General features: G+C 43.7%; 1 protein-coding gene across 2 annotated transcripts in view; it reads right to left on the reverse strand.

Moving 5' to 3' along the window:
* Positions 1 to 16,714, reverse strand: part of thrb (thyroid hormone receptor beta) — a 56,654-nt gene extending 39,940 nt beyond the window's left edge. For both annotated transcript variants that reach the window (XM_029844867.1, XM_029844866.1), the window contains exon 1: positions 16,121 to 16,714. The gene's annotated coding sequence lies outside the window, so the exon portion shown is untranslated. The remainder of the gene's footprint in view (positions 1 to 16,120) is intronic.
* Positions 16,715 to 16,804: the final 90 nt, after the last annotated feature.

The raw sequence follows: 16,804 nt of genomic DNA on the forward strand, positions 1-16,804 counted from the left end.
GAGGCCAGGACAGAACTCTTTTATCCGTTTTATCAACATCATCGCACACTTTGGGTCTCGTTACTGAGAATCTTGCCGATCTTGGCAGTGTGGTTCTCAGTCCAGCGGGACCTGGTGTGAGGGTGGATGAAGCCAGGTCACTGTTGCTGCTGGGGAGGTGTTTGTGGAACAGATGAAGCCTTGAGGTCTGTACGGCACTCCGACGCGACCTTGCTCACCATCTGCCATCTTGTGAGGATAAAAGTGCAGATTTTTCTCCTCGCTATGCTAGCTGAGCTAGCGGTATGGATACAGGCTCTCCCGTAGCCCCTGTGCTATCGGCCCAGCCCGCCCTCGTGCATCAGGAGTTCAGCTCGTTTGCTGCAGTCACATCTGTTCGCCTCTGCTATCCCAAAATAAGCTGCTGTGTTTCCTCAGTGGCCTCTGCAGCACCTGCAGGTAGTTTTCCCAGTAAAGACACGGAGCTGCTGGTTAAACACTGCCGGACCCCCCAGTAAAGAACAGAATGTTTTACACAAAAAGATCGTTTTAAAGCAGTTAATCTCATTTGGTTCTGATGTTCAAAGTTAAAGTTAAATTGTTATCATAAACAGCTGTTTGGTGCGGGTGAATGTTTTCTAGCTCAACTCTGCCCTCTGGCGGAAAGATGTGCACGTTCGATGAGCGTGAACAGCTGCAGAGAGGGAATTCTGAATATGGACGATATAAAAACAGAAGTACACATGTTCAGTGGAAACTAGCAGATTCAGTGAGTTAAATCAGACAAGATGCTGATGATCCTTCATTAAATAATAAAACAAAAAATCCAGCATCATTTTGTTTATTTTCTTGGTTACTTTTTAACTTTAAAAGCAAACAAAAAGTGTTGACAGATAAATTAATACATTTTGATCAGTGAGGAAACAAATACAGACGACACAAGATTTAGCATTAAAATATTTGCAGACATTTGGATGCGGGTCCCCCTCCGTGGGTGCTAGCATGCTACTACTGTTAACATGGTAGCCAAGAATAACCAATGAGGATTTCAGCACATCTTGGACATTTTTACTTCCTTATTGAACCTTTAAATCCTCTTTGACTACACAAAGTCTGAGCTGCTCAGAATCTCCTGACAGGTAAGAGATTGCTGTCGAATTAGCGTCAGCTAGAACTTGGGAATCATTAAAATTACACAATTTGTTTAAGATTAATGTTGCTGTAGCCTTTAATGTGGCTAAATTTACACTGGAATAAAAGTATAACAGAACATGCTAACATGCCTGCGAATGTACCTTGTTTTTTGTTTGTATGCACTGACATACACAAACAACACACACATACACAAACAACACACACAAACACACATACACGTCTTTATCAATCTGTGAGGACAAAATTCCCCAAATTCTTTGTGAGGACCACCTTTTGGACTGACCTTACAATCGTGCAAAATACAAAAGTTTCACAAGATGGGAATAAAGAGCCAGAATGTCACTTCAAATGTGAGAAAACACAAAGTTAATGTGTGTCACTGTGAACGTGTACGGTCTCTCCTCCTCCCCCTCAGACTCTCCGTGAGGCTGCAGGTAAGAAACTTTGGGAGTTTTTAAAGTTGTGTTCTGGCACACGTCTGGTCTCGCGGACTTCCTTCACATTCGGTGGAGAAGGAAATCTGGAAGTCTGACTAACGCCAACGTGTGACTAACGCCAACTTTTCGGAGCGACTCTGAGCCCTGCAGCAAACGTAAACACGCTGCGTATTCACGCGCTGACCTCCTGACCTCTAGTCAGGGTGTCTTCACCTTAACTGTACAGACGCGTGGTTAGAATATCGCCTGCGTCTGCGTCGTGCCTGAATCATGCGTCTGAACGTCTGGCTTCGTGGAACGAATGTGACGAGGCTCACGTAAAGTTAGCGAGTTAGCCGAAAGCAGATCGTTGAGCTAAATCTGGAGAATGAGGGAAACTTTAATTCCCTGTTTCTGTAACAATCTATAACGTATTTTACGAAGTTTCTCATGCTGGTTCAGACTCATTTCTCCAGCGGCTCAGAAGCAGCATGGACTTGATGAGTGGCGCCATCTTGTGGTTGTTTCAGACATGACATGTTTTTCCACACAGAAGAGAATTTTAGTCCGGAAAACACCTGAACGTTCCTGATCAGTTTTATTTAATTCATGTGAATCGCCAGACACTGTCGTCTCGGACTACGACCAAATCCAGGTACCTGCGATCTGTTCTGACCCCCCGAGCCAAAAGGTCAACGGAAAAAGTAACATGTGTAATGATTAAAGCAGTGAAAGTTTTGCTGATCTGAGGATTCGTTTGGGCTTGTTGGATCATGTTGGAACATGTTGATTTGAGTGGTTAAAGAATGACAAGAATTCAGCAGGCGTGGGGGTGTGTGGGGGGGCAGGCACCTGTTTAGCTTCAAAACTACACTGTTTTTCTTTCTTCTTCAAGGGTGTCACCTGCTGCTGCTGGTGGGAGGAGCTTAGAGCTGCTCTAGACATTTCAGACCCCGAAATTTCCCCAGTCCTACCTGGGTCTGAAGAGGACGGAGGACAGAATAAGGTGGTGTTGTATTGGTTTGGGGCCCCTGGACAGATCCAAGCTCCCAGACTCCCACATCCTGAAGGAATTCCACAGGGAGCGCCGGCCCGGCCCGGCGGCGTCCGCTCTGATTTCACGCTCTGCGTGTTGTCGATGCGGCGATCTGCTGAATTCCTGCCTAATGTGACCAGTCTAAAACGGAGCGTTTGATCCCTAAAAATAGACCGATGCTGTCACGAGGGTGGGGGGGGGGGGGACCTCTGAATCATCGGATCTTTTCAGGGCCATTCGTGTTGTTTTTTCTGACCCCCCCAAAAAAATGTTCTGATTCTGTAGACGGAAAAAAACTTTCATTCACCCCCCTCCCCCTTTCCCACCATTCACTGCCGCATTCCTCACATAGACACGCAGGGTATCGGGAGCGTGGGCGTTTGTGGAGATGGTTGGTGGGCCCGCGTGCATCGCCCCCCCCCCCCCATCCCCTGCATGGGCTCGTAACCCCTTATGGGTATCGTTGGTGACCAGAATGAGGCCAAGTGTGCGACAACCGCAGCAGTAATGACGCGCTTCCCTCCGTGTCTGCAGCGGGTTCAGCAGTTGTCCAGCTTCAGGATGCAGACTTCATCCTGTGGGTGGATTTTATTATATTAAGAAGCTGGAAACTTTCAGTTTTCTGTAAACTGTCTGACGTCAGACTTCACCGTTCGAAAAGGTTTCTCCAAGGACAAATCCGTTAGCGCTACATGCTAGCCCTGCAACGAGCACCCAACCTGTGGCCCAAAGGGAGATCAAATAGACTCTTTTTAATGTTTTACCGTCGGTGTGAAGACCCACAAACATTACCTTTAAGTCAGGGTGTTGAACTCGAGTCCACCAGAGCTGTGATCCACCAGAACTTTCACCTGGGGTCCCACTTGCCTTGGTGAAAGCCGTTTTCCTCCTGGGAGGACAGAAAACCTGGCTGGATCGCAGCCATGGTGGACTGGAGTTTAACACCCTGCCTTAAAGGAACACATTAAAGGTCCCAGAAGATGAATAGGAGAAGTGGAGAAGCTGATTGAGTCTCTCTAAAAGTTCCTGAACCTGTCCTGGTTTTTGTGGAGTCGACACACAGCAAAGGGGGCTTTTCTGCTAAATGGTTCCTGTAACAGAAATTCCTCCGGGAGGAAAGTGCCTGTTAATCATGAGTGTTGTGCCAAAGTTTTGAGTGAGCAGCAGGGACTCAGGACAACAGGAGGATCGTCTGTGTTTCAGGGGAACTGCCCCTTTAACAGACAGGGAACTAACCTCTGTGCTGCTGTTAATTCAGTTCCTTTGAAGAGCTGAATGATTTATTTCAGGCTTTGTGGGAACTTTTGTTAATTTGCTGAGGTTTTTATTTTTCTGTCCAGCTTTGGTTCCAAAGTTCCAAACATTTCACATCTCACAAAAGCTTTTTTGATAGTGTTGAATTAGTGAAAAACTTTAATCAGAGGCTGCTGAGCAAACAAAGACGTTTGAGAAGCTTGATCAGTTTGGGGGGGGGGTGTAGAGGGGGTGTGACGTGTCATACTCGGCTATAAAAGGGAACTTTTACATTTGTCCACACAAACACACACAGACACACACCGGGAAACACACACCAGAGGGTCTGTTTACTACAGGAGGAAAAAGATGAGAGTGTGTGTGTGTGTGTGTGTGTGTGTGTGTGTGTTTGCGTGTTTGTGTGTGTGTGTTCTATGCACGTGGTCCTGGCTTGAGGATGAATGAATGAATGAATGAATGAATGAATGATGGGAGGCTGGTGATGACATCATTAATGAGGCTTGTTTTGACCTTCCTCTGATTGACCAATCAGAGCCTGCATCCATAGCTGATATGTAAACAGGAAAAGTGAAGCGGTTTAAGGATCAGATGAAAACAGCTTAGTCAGGAGGGCAGGCGATGATGTCATGGACGTCAGCGAAGCACTTCCTGTCATGAAGAGGGCGACCTCGCTACACGGGGCTGGATCCTGTTTCAGGAGATGACACCAGTCTGTCCCAGCGGACGAGGGGGGAGGCCAACTGTTTAAAGAAGAAGCAACACACGAGGAAATTGTTGTTACTGACAAGGAAACCTAAACGGGGGGGACACGTGTCCAACACCCGCTAGCTTCCTTTTGAGAATCTTGAATATTCCAAATCTTCAAATTTTAAGAAAAAGATATTTTGGGGGGGGGGGGAATCTGCAAGAACTGGTCAAACCAGTTTGTTTTTCTCTGAGTTCTAGAAAAGTTAAAAAAATTAAGACAAGATGTCAAACCCCAACCTAACTTGCGGATGGACGGTGTGTCATGCTAGCTACAGCTCACAGTGATGAGCAGAGAGATTAATTTAATGTATCCATCATATAGGTTTTCTAAAGGGAATTTAAGCTCGGGCTTTTATTTTGGAGGAAATCCATGCGCTTCCTGTCAAATGTTGTTTTTGTGCACTCAGAAATTCACTGACTGTTGAGGAAAGTGGGGTAAGAGGTTCTGGAAAGGGTCATTATCACATGTCAGAGAGAAACAGGAAACAGCAGCCTTTAGACAGGAAGGTGTGTGTGTCAGTGAGTGAGTGAGGAGTCTGCATGCGTATGTGTGTCGAAAATGTAGGCAGTAATAACATTTAAAAAATTACATAACATATTAGGTTGTTTTGTGACCAAAGCCCCTTGGATTTGATATGTGGATCCTTTGATTATTGGGTGATCAAAGGTGAAAGTCCCTCTGCAATCCAGAGCAATTTTATGGTATCTTCCGTTGTGCATTATCAACATTTTCTGAAAGCTTCATGAAAAACTTTAAAGGTTTTTGAGGTTTTTTTGAGAACAAACGCATGCTGTCCCATAACCTCTTTGTCAGAGGTCAAACATAAAAGACTACCATATTTTCACGACCATAAGGCGCACTGTAATAAAAGGCGCAGTCTCAGTTACGGGTGCTATATCTGTATTTAAAACATACATAAGGCACACCGCATTATTAGGCGCACGCTGAAACATACAGTAATGACAACAGAAGTAAAACGGTGAGTTTCGACACATTTACTAAACAAAATATTAATTCTTCCGCCGCAAAACCATCAAAGTTTTCATCTTCTGTATCTGAATTAAACAGCTGCACTATTTCAATGTCCAACATCCCGAATTCCTCTTCTTCATCATCTGAATCAGACTCACCGACCGGTCCATCCGCATATTGTGGCATAACTTGCCCGCGCTGCCTCATAGTCTTTGTGAAGGAGTGTTCGCCTTCCGTCATCCAGCGCTCTGTCTGTTTCCGTGGCAGCCGAGAACCACGGTGAATGACGACTTCTCGTGCCCCGTTGTGCGTATTGCCACCGTGCTGGTCCCTTTCTTCTCCACTGTGTGGGTCAAAGGGATGTCAAAAGTTAGAGGGATCTCATCCATGTTGGTGATGTGGCTGGGTGCAGTTATCTTGTCGTGGTAGTAGGTGCGGAAGATGGCCACCCTCTCCTGGTAATCCAGGAGCATCCGCTGCGCAACAGTTGTCCTTGCACGTATGGAGAGATGCCGCCTCCTCATAAAGCGAAAACCAAGACAGACCTCCTTGGAAGTGCTCAATGTCCATTTCTTCAGCAATCGCTTTGGCCTTTGAATGGTGACAGTAGAGATGCCCCTTCCAGTTGTTCGCTGTTCCACAACCCACTGTTCCACGCGCTCTTCCAGCTTGGGCCACCTTGCTTTGTTCCCGCGGAAACTCAGCTTCGTCTTCCTCACTTGGCGCAGTTCGCTTTCTTGTTTTCACCACTTTCTGACCATGGACCCATTTACATTAAAATGTCTTGCAGCTGCCCGATTACCATTTTCAGCTGCATATTCAATGGCCTGCAGTTCATACGCGTGCCGCTTGACCGGCGCCATTTTAGGGGGTCCTTACGGTCCTTAGATGTGCCACTAATCGATGGGTGGAGCGTTTACCGTAGTGCACCTACCAAAGGCACACATAAAATTTTGGAACTCAGTCCACACACAAGGCACATCATATTATAAGGCGCACCGTCAATATTTGAGAAAATCTCAGTGTTTTAGGTGCGCCTTATAGTCATGAAAATACGGTACACCACAAAAACAATTAGTCAAAGGTTTAATGAGTGCAAGTAATATTACATTAATATGCACATTAACCATTAATTACAATACTAAAAACCATAGCGCTCAGCAATTGGATTTTGGAATTTCATCTTGGTTTGGAAGAATTTTGTATTAAAAAAGGTCCAATGAAACAGTGAACTTCAGAAAAACTGACATTAATTTCAGTATGGAACGGGAACTCCAGGCCAGATTAGAAGACAACAGAAAATCTTTCCAACAGGTCATAGATGACTTTGATTTTTGAACGGCCAAGAGGCTGGATAAAATGCGTGCAAGAATGAATGAATTTTGGGACAACGAAGACAGCGGAATATCTTTGCAATCAAAAGAACATCTGGAAGAAGAGATTAAGCGGCTGTCAATTAATGAGAATCTTGAAAAAAGACAGAGCTCTCTTGAGCAAAAACTGTGTCTCTAAAGGATTCCAGAAATTGATGAAATCTGTAACTGACAAAGCCAGAGAGATCACTGAGAAAACAAATAGCGAAATGGATACACAGTCCAATAGTGGTTGATTTAGCAAGATCTCTGAAACACAGAATGATCCAGAGGTTTCAAAGGTTTTGCTAAAATGGCCTCCAGAAGGATCCCCCTTAACACCCATCCCAATGAATAGTGCAACAAACAGAGAGGGTGGAGAAGACTTCATCTCTCTCCAGAGTGCAAAGCGTATCATCCGGCAACATACTGCAGCTGTAGCGAAGCATCTGGAAGAGGCTAATATACACAGGATGAACTGCATCAAGGAGCTTGAAATGGAAGCCAAGGAACTCGAAAATAAAATTGAACCACAAAACGGTGCAATATTGTCACAAGATGCTGAAAGAAGTTCAAAAGGAAGTTAAAAAAAAAATCAATTTTGAGACAGTGAGTCAATTGAGAGAAATTGAAAACAAAATAGAGCTGACAACCCCCCATTATCATGCAGAAGCCCAGCCGCAGGCCGGGCGTTTAACCAATGACTGTCGAGTTGGGGCAGTTCTGATTGTTGCTACTCTACTTGTATGGAAGGAACTTCTCACTGAGGAATGAGACACTGTCGCTGTTGCTACAAGAATGGATGGAATGAATGGACAACATGGATTCTGGACTACCTCACACAAAGACCACAGTTTGTGAGGGTGAAGGGCTCCGAGTCAGATCGGCTTCTCTGCAGCACTGGTGTCCTGCAGGGAAAAGTTCTGGATCCTTTCCTGTTCACCCTCTACACCGCGGACTTTTCATACAGTACATCTTCATGTCACCTCCAGAAGTTCTCTGACGACTCTGCTGCTGTCGGCCTCATCACTGATGGGGACGATATGGAGTACAGAGAACTTATTCAGGACTTTGTGGACTGGAGCCTGCGGAACAACCTTCAGATCAACACTGGCAAAACCAAGGAGCTGGTGGTGGATTTCCGCAGGCGTAACAACCTCCCGCCTGCACCGGTGAACATCCTGGGAACTGATGTTGACATGGTGGAGTCGTACAAGTACCTGGGTGTTCACCTAAACAATAACCTGGACTGGACACACAACACAGACGCCCTTGTCAAGAAAGGCAATAGCAGACCGTTCCTGCTCAGGAGGCTGAGGTCTTTTGGAGTGTAGGGACCACTCCTGAGGACTTTCTATGACTCTGTGGTGGGATCAGCCATCTTCTATGGGATTGTCTGCTGGTCCAGTAGCATCACGGACAGGGACAGGAAGAGCATGGACAGACTGGTAAGGAGGGCCAGCTCTGTCCTGGGATGTCCCCTGGACTCGGTGGAGGTAGTGGGAAACGGGAGGATGATGGCTAAGCTGTCATCCATGCTAAACAACGCATCCCACCCCCTACAGGACACCCTGACAGCACTGGGCAGCTCCTTCAGTGAGCGACTGCTCCACCCTCGCTGTGTGAAGGAGAGGTATCGCAGATCTTTCCTGCCGGCTGCTGTCAGACTGCACAATAAACATAATGCCCGCTAACACAATCTGAATATTATATATTCTGCTTTGTATATTGTATTCACCCTCTGTACTATGTACAAGTATACAGAGGCCGAGTATCCATTTACCTGGATTATTGTAAATATACATCGTCTTGTATATACCAAATTCTATTCTATTCGATTTAATCTTATTTTTCTCTGCGTGCTCTTGCTGTTGTTGCACTGTAAATTTCCCCGTGTGGGACAATAAAGGACCTGAATCTGAATGCGGATTGTTTGACCAATGGAAAGTGCTGTCAGAGTTGCTATGACACTACCTTCATAGACGCGGCTGAAGCATGATGCCACCCAGAAAAGTGTGATGGGAAAAAGTAAAGGCGATCACAGAATATCGAAAAGAACAAGAGAGATTTCAGATGGTTATGATAGTAAATTAAAAATATTCATTGCTCCCAATGTATTGGGTTGTGTTCATTAATTCTGTAAACAAAGTGCAAGCTCCTCGGCTTTTAGTTTCGTACTTCCTGTCACCAGCAGTATGAATTTGTATACACAACCCAAGAGATTTAGATTTAACATTAAGATTTAAAATTGACATTTTTGTTGAACATTTAGATTTAGAGTACACTTTGAGATTTAGGTTTATCCAATTTAGGTTGATAGATGAGCACTCTTCACAAATTGACCCTTGTTGGCACTTCGCGTCACTCTCCTTTTCACTTGCCATTTGAGCCCTTCTTTAAAAATAAGTGGACCAAAGAAAAGGAAAGTGGCCAGTGAGTGCCGAGTTTTTAACAAAGATTGGACAACAAAATATTTTTTCACTTTGTGACTTTGCATTTGCTGTGGACATATTTTCATACATGAATTAACTGAACGTCAAGCTACAGGGGAAAGATCCCTTTGTGCTCAACATGTACACCAATGTGAGAGCCTTTAAATCCAAGCTGATTTTATTCTCCAGACAAATGTCAAACAAGTGTTTTGCTCATTTCCCCATACTATCCATGCAGAAAGAGGTCACCAGAAATGCAGAGAAATATGGAAAATCACTGGACGACCTACAAAGAGAATTCTGCCATTGATGCTCTGATTCTGAAAAAATTGACAAGTCACTTCAACTGGTTTCCTGTCCACTGTCACAAGACCCTGAAACAGCACTGCAGGAGCTGCAACTAGAACTGATCGATCTTCAGTCTGTAGCTACGTTTCCAAACCTAGGCAGGCTAGCACAGAAGATGCTGCCATTGTTTGGCTCGACCTACGTGTGTGAGCAGACATTCAGCATCATGAACATCCAACAAAGCCCATCGCAGATCCCAGTTAACGGACCTTATGTCAGATTTTAGAATCAATTGTAGCCAATTGTCAAAAAGTTTCAAGGGGTTGGAGGCTCAGTCATCTTTTCTTATAGTTGGGCTGTCCTGATATTAAGGAGACCTGTACTCTAGACTCTTTCACAGGGTTTTTTTGCTGGGCATCTTAACTTTGCCCAGCCTGCCTTTAACAGGAGGATTCCCCCAGTATGATCCTGGTCCTGCTCAAGGGCACTTCCTGTTAAAGTGGTTGTTCCCTGGAAATGTGTGTGTGTCTGTGTGTGAGTGAGTGAGTGAGTAGTCTGCATGTGTATGTGTGTCGAAAATGTAGGCAGTAATAACATTAAAAAAAAATTACATAACATATTAGGTTGTTTTGTGACCAAAGCCCCTTGGATTTGATATGTGGATCCTTTGATAATTGGATGATCAAAGGTGAAAGTTCCTCTGGAATCCAGAGCAATTAAATGGTATCTTCCATTGTGCATTATCAACATTTTCTGAAAGCTTCATGAAAAACTTTAAAGATTTTTGAGGGTTTTTTGAGAACAAACGCATGCTGTCGCATAACCTCTTTGTCAGAGGTCAAACATAAAAGACTACACCCCAAAAGCAATTAGTCTAAGGTTTAATGAGTGCAAGTAATATTACATTAATATGCACATTAACCATTAATTACAATACTAAAAACCATAACGCTCAGCAATCGGATTTTTGGAATTTCATCTTGGTTTGGAAGAATTTTATGTGAAAAAAGGTCCAATGAAACAGTGAACCTCAAAAGAACTGACAATAATTTCAGTATGGAAAGGGAACTCCAGGCCAGATTAGAAGACAACAGAAAATTTTTCCAACAGGTCATAGATGACTTTGATTTTCAAACGGCCAAGAGGCTGGACGAATTGCGTGCAAGAATGAATGAATTTTGGGACAACAAAGACAGCGGAATATCTTTGCAATCAAAAGAACATCTGGAAGAAGAGATTAAGCGGCTGTCAATTAATGAGAATCTTGAAAAAAGACAGAGCTCTCTTGAGCAAAAACTGAAAAAGCCACAGAAACCTCTACATAAAAAGATCTTTAGCTGTGTCTCTAAAGGATTCCAGAAATTGATGACATCTGTAACTGACAAACCCAGAGAGATCATTGAGAAAACAAATAGTGAAATGGATACACAGTCCAATAGTGGTTACTTTAGCAAGATCTCTGAAACACAGAATGATCCAGAGGTTTCAAAGGTTTTGCTAAAATGGCCTCCAGAAGGATCCCCCTTAACACCCATCCCAATGAATAGTGCAACAAACAGAGAGGGTGGAGAAGACTTCATCTCTCTTCAGAGTGCAAAGCGTATCATCCAGCAACATACTGCAGCTGTAGCGAAGCATCTGGAAGAGGCTAATATACACAGGATGAACTGCATCAAGGAGCTTGAAATGGAAGCCAAACACCTTGACATGGAATTTAAGAAACTCGAAAATAAAATTTAAATAAAACAACCCCCCCATTATCATGCAGAAGCCCAGCCGCAGGCCGGGCGTTTAACCAAGGACTGTCGAGTTGGGGCAGTTCTGATTGTTGCTACTCTACTTGTCTGGAAGGAACTCCTCACTAAGGAATGAGACACTGTCGCTGTTGCTACAAGAATGCTGATTGTTCGACCAATGGAAAGTGCTGTCAGAGTTGCTATGACACTACCTTCATAGACGCGGCTGAAGCATGATGCCACCCAGAAAAGTGTGATGGGAAAAAGTAAAGGCGATCACAGAATATCGAAAAGAACAAGAGAGATTTCAGATGGTTATGATAGTAAATTAAAAATATTCATTGCTCCCAATGTATTGGGTTGTGTTCATTCATTCTGTAAACAAAGTGCAAGTTTCGTACTTCCTGTCACCAGCAGTATAAATTTGTATACACAACCCAAGAGATTTAGATTTAACATTAAGATTTAGGTTTAAAATTGACATTTTTGTTTAACATTTAGATTTAGAGTACACCTTGAGATTTAGGTTTATCCAATTTAGGTTGATCTAATTCAGACATGGGCAAACTACGGCCCGCGGGCCATATAAAGCCCTTCAGGCTTATTAATCTGGCCCACCGAACTTGTCCAAATAATTTTTTAAAAAGGAAAAAGAAAAAACCCAACTCGTTTATTTTAGCTTTTCCCCAATAGATGAGCACTCTTCACACATTGACCCTTGTTGGCACTTAGGGTCACTCTCCTTTTTACTTGCCATTTGAGCCCTTCTGTAAAAATGAGTGGACCAAAGAAAAGGAAAGTGGCCAGTGAGTGCCGAGTTTTTAACAAAGATTGGACAACAAAATATTTTTTCACTTTGTGACTTTGCATTTGCTGTGGACATATTTTGTTACATGAATTAACTGAACATGAAGCTACAGGGGAAAGATCCCTTTGTACACAACATGTACACCAATGTGAGAGCCTTTAAATCCAAGCTGATTTTATTCTCCAGACAAATGTCAAACAAGTGTTTTGCTCATTTCCCCATACTATCCATGCAGAAAGAGGTCACCAGAAATGCAGAGAAATATGGAAAAATCACTGGACGACCTGCAAAGAGAATTCTGCCATCAATGCTCTGATTTTGAAAAAATTGACAAGTCACTTCAGCTGGTTTCCTGTCCACTGTCACAAGACCCTGAAACAGCACTGCAGGAGCTGCAACTAGAACTGATCGATCTTCAGTCTGTAGCTACGTTTTCAAACCTAGGCAGGCTAGCACAGAAGATGCTGCCATTGTTTGGCTCGACCTACGTGTGTGAGCAGACATTCAGCATCATGAACATCCAACAAAGCCCATCGCAGATCCCAGTTAATGGACCAACACCTCAGATCTATCCTGAGAATTGCCATAACAAAACTAACTCCAGACATTGATGGACTGGCAAAAATAGGAGACCAACAACACTGTTCGCACTGAAATTTGTGAGTTTCTCTATTGTGTTTTGGAAAAAAGCAAATCCAAAGTGTGTAAGTGTGTCTTTTAATTATAAGTAATTTGCCCATTTAAACACAGCAGCGATACAATCTTTTCATTAGGAGCTTTAAGTCAGGGCAATCCGTTCATCATTTTGTAGAGTTCAACACAATTAGAAATTATTAAGCTTGATTATTTCATTGAGTAATTATTTTTGGATTATTGAAAGTCATTCCATTTATATTTTTTTTAATGGATGTTGATTTTCTTAACTTTGCACCTTCAATTGAAATTTTTCAAAAACTGGTGTGATTTCCAATCAGTGTGTTTGTTATTTTATTCTGTTTCCATTTTCTTCCCCAGTATTTTGCACATTTGAAAGACGCAGTCTTAAATGCTGAAGCTAATAAATCGGGTTGTACGTGTATTATACACTTATTTTTTTATACTCCATCTAAATGCTCCTGGTCTGGACCTTATGTCAAATTTTAGAATCAATTGTAGCCCGCAAGTCAAAAAGTTTCCAGGGGTTGGAGGCTCAGTCATCTTTTCTTATAGTTGGGCTGTCCTGATATTAAGGAGACCTGTACTCTAGACTCCTTCACAGGTTTTTTTGCTGGGAATCTTAACTTTGCCCAGCCTGCCTTTAACAGGAGGATTCCCCCAGTATGATCCTGGTCCTGCTCAAGGGCGCTTCCTGTTAAAGTGGTTGTTCCCTGGAAATGTGTGACTGTGTGTCAGTGAGTGAGTGAGGAGTCTGCATGCGTATGTGTGTCGAAAATGTAGGCAGTAATAACATTTAAAAAATTACATAACATATTAGGTTGTTTTGTGACCAAAGCCCCTTGGATTTGATATGTGGATCCTTTGATAATTGGATGATCAAAGGTGAAAGTCCCTCTGGAATCCAGAACAATTTAATGGTATCTTCCGTTGTGCATTATCAACATTTTCTGAAAGCTTCATGAAAAACTTTAAAGATTTTTGAGGGTCTTTTGAGAACAAACGCATGCTGTCGCATAACCTCTTTGTCAGAGGTCAAACATAAAAGACTACACCCCAAAAGCAATTAGTCTAAGGTTTAATGAGTGCAAGTAATATTACATTAATATGCACATTAACCATTAATTACAATACTAAAAACCATAACGCTCAACAATTCGATTTTGAAATTTCATCTTGGTTTGGAAGAATTTTATATGAAAAAAGATCCAATGAAACAGTGAACCTCAGAAGAACTGACAATAATTTCAGTATGGAACGGGAACTCAAGGCCAGATTAGAAAACAACAGAAAATTTTTCCAACAGGTCATAGATGACTTTGACTTTCAAACGGCCAAGAGGCTGGACGAAATGCATGCAAGAATGAATGAATTTTGGGACAACGAAGACAGCGGAATATCTTTGCAATCAAAAGAACATCTGGAAGAAGAGATTAAGCGGCTGTCAATTAATGAGAATCTTGAAAAAAGACAGAGCTCTCTTGAGCAAAAACTGAAAAAGCCAAAGAAACCTCTACATAAAAAGATCTGTAGCTGTGTCTCTAAAGGATTCCAGAAATTGATGAAATCTGTAACTGACAAAGCCAGAGAGAGCACTGAGAAAACAAATAGCGAAATGGATACACAGTCCAATAGTGGTTGATTTAGCAAGACTTCATCTCTCTCCAGAGTGCAAAGCGTATCATCCAGCAACATACTGCAGATGTAGCAAAGCATCTGGAAGAGGCTAATGTACACAGGATGAACTGCATCAAGGAGCTTGAAATGGAAGCCAAACGCCTTGAAATGAAATTCAAGGAACTCGAAAATAAAATTGAACTACAAAACGGTGCAATATTGTCACAAGATGCTGAAAGAAGTTCAAAAGGAAGTTAAAAAAAAATCAATTTTGAGACAATGAGTCAACTGAGAGACATTGAAAACAAAATAGAGCTGACAACCCCCCATTATCATGCAGAAGCCCAGCCGCAGGCCGGGCGTTTAACCAAGGACTGTTGAGTTGGGGCAGTTCTGATTGTTGCTACTCTACTTGTCTGGAAGGAACTTCTCACTGAGGAATGAGACACTGTCGCTGTTGCTACAAGAATGCTGATTGTTCGACCAATGGAAAGCGCTGTCAGAGTTGCTATGACACTACCTTCATAGACGCGGCTGAAGCATGATGCCACCCAGAAAAGTGTGATGGGAAAAAGTGAAAGCGATCACTGAACATAGAAAATAACAAGAAAGATTTCAGATGGTGATGATAGTAAATTAAAAATATTCATTGCTCCCAATATATTGGGTTGAGTTCATTAATTCTGTAAACAAAGTGCAAGTTTCGTACTTCCTGTCACCAGCAGTATAAATTTGTATACACAACCCAAGAGATTTAGATTTAACATTAAGATTTAGGTTTAAAATTGACATTTTTGTTGAACATTTAGATTTAGGGTACACCTTGAGATTTAGGTTTATCCAATTTAGGTTGATCTAATTCAGACATGGGCAAACGGACGTTTAACATATATTACAAATTCTTGAAGAAATGTAAATCAATAAAACACTCGCAGTGTGACGTTGCTGTGTTGTAACGTGGTTCGCGGAAATTACTAACGGCCCTGAACGCATCCTTCCATCCTGTCACCTGTCGTGCAGGTGAGCCGGGCAACTTTGACTTTCTGCTCAGGAGTGAAGGACTGTTCAGCAACAGCTGCTCAAAGTTTAGAAATCACGACAAAGTGAACACGCGGAGTCCTTAAAACGAGCTGTTGATGGAGCGGGTCAGAGCCGTTGAGCCTGGACCAAATCAGAGCAACGCCAAGAATCCGCCTTAAAACGCATTTCTGAACCGGATTCCAGGCCGCAGGAGCGTCTGGGTCCAGATCAGTTACCACACGCTGCTAAGATGCCCCAGGCAACTGGAGAAATGCAGAGCCCAGGAACCCCCCCAGTCTCATAAAAATGATGCTCGTTTTCTCCCAGTACTGACAGAACCTCCCGTCAAACACTCGCCGCTTTAAGACTGAAAACAATTTATATCAAATAAAACTCCAAAGAATAAAAATCTCGGCCCGAGTCCCGGTGTCTGGGGGCAGACTTTAATTCGGCTTCGCCGGTCCGAGCAGCAACCGCCCGGAGCGCAAACGCAAACTAGAGAACGTGAACAAGAGAACCGCGTCCACACGGAACCGTGGAACATGAGCTCGGGAGCGGACCTCCACCCGGGCGCTCCGCTGTCAAACACGCAGTTTTCTGGGAGGCTGTCAGAGCTCAGGCTGCTGTCAGAACGCCACAAAAATGGCTCTTACCGCATCAGCCGGGCGGAGCAGGAGTCCTCCGGTCACTGGGGGCCCCGGTGCCCGCGCATTCCTCCTATGCTGCAGCCAGGGTCGAGCTCCGTTCGGCCGGACTGAAGCGGGGGGGACACGCCGCCAGGACCTAACCTGGAATAACCCGCGTCGGTGCAAATCAGGCGACAGCTCGCAGCCGTGCGTGCGTGAAAAGCGTGCGTGCTTTAGTAGAAGCTTGTCCGTGGGCTAGCAGTGCGCGCAGTTCTGACAGTCCGGACCCGAAAACTTCAACATGGAGTCGCCGACAGTGACAGTTGCGGAGGTTCGTCCGGGGTCTGGCCGGGAGCCGATCCGCAGACAGGAACCGACCGACATAAGCCTCGCCCTGCACGAACTTTTTTCCTTCCTCTTCGATGTTGGTTGGCTGTCAGGACTGTTGGGCTGCTGCAGCCAACAGGAAACGGCGCTGCAGCTGCAGCAGCTGCTGTTGGTTTGTCTTAAATATCATCGGATCATCAGAAAGTGAAAATATTGATCTTCACCACAAATTTAAATGTCTACAAAGTCACTTCGTGTGTAAGAAACATCACCCCCGCAATAGAAAGCTTTGTGTGGGTGTGCAGAAGTGCGGGGAGATGTTCTGCAGATGTGCTGATGAGGGTGATTCGCCAGGTTAAAGGTGTGCTCTCAGGGTTAGACCCC

The sequence above is a fragment of the Takifugu rubripes genome, chromosome 12 (assembly GCF_901000725.2).
Source record: "Takifugu rubripes chromosome 12, fTakRub1.2, whole genome shotgun sequence".
NCBI classification, from domain to species: Eukaryota; Metazoa; Chordata; class Actinopteri; order Tetraodontiformes; family Tetraodontidae; genus Takifugu; species Takifugu rubripes.